Source organism: Pediculus humanus, genomic scaffold (assembly GCF_000006295.1).
Source record: "Pediculus humanus corporis 1103172108266 genomic scaffold, whole genome shotgun sequence".
NCBI classification, from domain to species: domain Eukaryota; kingdom Metazoa; phylum Arthropoda; class Insecta; order Psocodea; family Pediculidae; genus Pediculus; species Pediculus humanus.
In genome coordinates this window covers 192,109-195,262 of record NW_002987835.1, presented here as the reverse complement: position 1 = coordinate 195,262, position 3,154 = coordinate 192,109, and positions in this window count along the sequence as shown.

Here is a 3,154-nt window from a genome sequence, read left to right as displayed (position 1 = left end):
TCAAGATGGCAGATGCAAACGATGATGATGATGATGATGAGGATGACGACGAATATACGCGTTCGATTTGTAACATAAATAAAAAAAAAAATTTTTTTCGATTGTATTTTAATATTTAAAAAAGATATCTGATACAGGAAGAATAGACAGGTACGGTACCGTTATGATTATAAGAAAAATAGAAAACGGGAGGCAGGTACGGAACACTTTTGAGTTTTTTTTTTTTTTTTATTAATTATACAACATCAACAGATTGCGTTGCATCATCGCAGCATCCTTTTTAAAGAGAAGCACGCGAGGAGAAAGATGAGCGAACACGATGTGTATGGTGTTGTTCTTCTTCATCTGCTGAGCAGGTGACAGAAATCTCATCTATCTCTCTCTCTCTGTTTTGCCTCTTTAAGAACTACCAAATGGCTTCTTCATTATTATTATTATTTTTTTTGTGGTTGTTTTCTTCCGCCGCCTCCTCCCCGCCTCTCTCTCTCTCTCTCTCTTAAAAAACAATCTGTTGGGGTTTTTTTTTTTCGTGCTTCTCCCCATCGCGCTTCCTCCCTCCCTCCCCCCACCCCATCCCATACCGCGGAGTCACGCGTTTAAATTTCCAAAAAAAAAAAAAAAAAAATCGATTAAAATTTTTTTAAAGTTTTTCCTCACGCACATGTCACGCATTATTATTATTATTATTATTATTAATATTTTTTTTTTATTTTCGTTTAAAAAAACCTGATTTTTCAAGGTATTTTTCCTCTACAGGAAGAACCTATCAAAAAAAAAAAAAAAAAAATTTTCTACGTTTTTTCCATTTAATTATGAGCCGCCGGTAAGCGATCAACAAAAAAAAAAAATTAACTATTGGTTTTTTTCTTTCTTCCTCTTCTCTCCCACTACTTTGTTCGATTTTGAAAAGGTGAGTGAGTGCGCGAGTGTAAATCCAATCAATGAATGATGGTCAAATTCACCCGGACCTTCATCGTCATCATCATCATCATCATCATCATCATCACGTCTTGTTTTCCGATCGAATTCTTTAAATTCGCAAAAAATTTTTTTTTTTTAATATGTGTCGGTAAATGTGAAAATGTTTTTTTTTTAACTTCCTCATTCGAGAGAGGAGAGGGTGTTTAAGGAACAAACAAACAAACAACAAACAACAAACACTCCCAGATATTTAAATTTATCCGATCTATCTATAGGACTGGTGGAGGAATTCTTGGAATGATTCGATGATTGGAGCGTCCAGCATCGTGACTCTAACGAACTTAGATATTTAATTAATTTTTTTCCCCCCTTTTTATTATCATTATTATTATCATTATCATTATTATTATTAAATGTTAATGACTAATTTGAAAGAACGTTTTGGAAAGAGAAAGAAAGAACCTGGAGAACGTAAAGTTTAAAATGATAAAAAAAAAAAAAAAAATGATTTTATATAAACGGAAATTGATGGACGCCATTTTATTATTATTATTATTATTATTATTATTATTATTATTATTATTATTATTATTATTATTATTATTATTATTATTATTTTACGACGGGATCCGTGGGAGGACGTTCATACGTTTATTATTATTATTATTATTATTATTATTATCATTTAATTGTTATCAATTCCGATGTTTTTAAAATTATTTTGGAAATTTTGTCGTAATCGAACGAGATATGCGAGTGTGTGCGTGTGCGTGTGTTTGGTGTTTGTTTCGATGACGTCATCAAATAATTCTCTCGGAAAAACATGACAGAATATTCTAGAAGAATTTTATTGAAATATTATTTTCGTTTCGGTTATAAATCCCTTACCCCATACACACTATCTCTCTCTCTCTCTCTCTCTCTCTCTCTCTCTCTCTCTCGCTTTTTTTTTTATTCGAAAAAAATTATTAAATTGCTCTTGAGAGAGAAAGAGAGAGAGATAGAAAAAAAAGGTATCGAAGGGAGAGAGAGAGAAAAAAAAATGTTAGGTCGATAACCTCTGACATGGAAGTTTTTTTTTTTTTTTTTTTTTATTTAGGGGTTGTTTGATGAAGTGTTATATAAAAAAAAAAAAACAACCCCCTAGCAACTCATTAGAAAAAAATGTGAACCTTTTTTTTTTTTTTTTTACGTAGTTTCCTCCATTCGTCCCTCTTCTCCACCGCCTCCCCGCTCATCACGTCATGGAAATTTCCTGGTTATTCGATCTTAAAAAAATAAAATAAAAAAATTATTTAATGGTATCTCTCTTTCTCTCTCTCTCTCTCTCTCTGTTCTGACTCTTCCTTATTTAACATCTGTTTTTTTATTCATTTACAACCTATCCATCTACCTACCTACCTCCCCATTATAATAATTTTTTTATATTCAACCCCTAAAAAAAAAAAAAAAAAAAAAAAAAAAACGGTGCATCCTTATTGCAATCTGAAAAAAAGGAAAAAAAAAAATCTTAATGAATGTTCGTCTTTTCTTTCCTTTCCTTTTTTTTTTTATTCATTTGTGTTTTATTCAATAGGAGAAGAGAACCGCAGATCAAAGTCAGGTTTAATTTCCTTCATCTTTCTCTCTCTCTCTCTCCCCATCTCTCTCTTTTTAGTGCTTTAAAATGATGATGATGATGATACCTGCCAGTTGTTGGTATGTTTTCAAAAATCCCCGAGATAAAAATGAGATAAAAATCCAAAAAAAAAAAAAAGTTTTGTCTCGTTTTTACCTCGTACCTCATATTTCACCTCCCTTCTTCCCTCCCACCACCCCCACACTCTCCCCCTTCCCTTCCCTTCCCTTCCCTCCCACCACCCCCGTCTCACGTGTGTAAACGTAATAAATAAATTAATTAAAATTTAAGAAAATGATAATAATGATAAATTCGTTTTAACCGCGAAAGTTTTTTTTATTTATTTATTTATTTATTTTCTCTCGCGTAATAAAATAAATTATTATTATTATTATTATTAATATTGCGTCGTGTTAAAACGTAGTATTAGTAGAGTTTGTTGTTGTTTGTTGTTGTTTGTTGTTGTTGTTGTGGTAGTCGGTAGTGACGCAAATAATATTGTAACACTTTTTTTTTTTTTTTTGGCTTTAAAATTGACGTGGAAAAAAAGAAAAAAATTTAAATTTAAATTATGAATCCGACGAGGACGGGCGGCCATTTTTAATTTAATTTAAT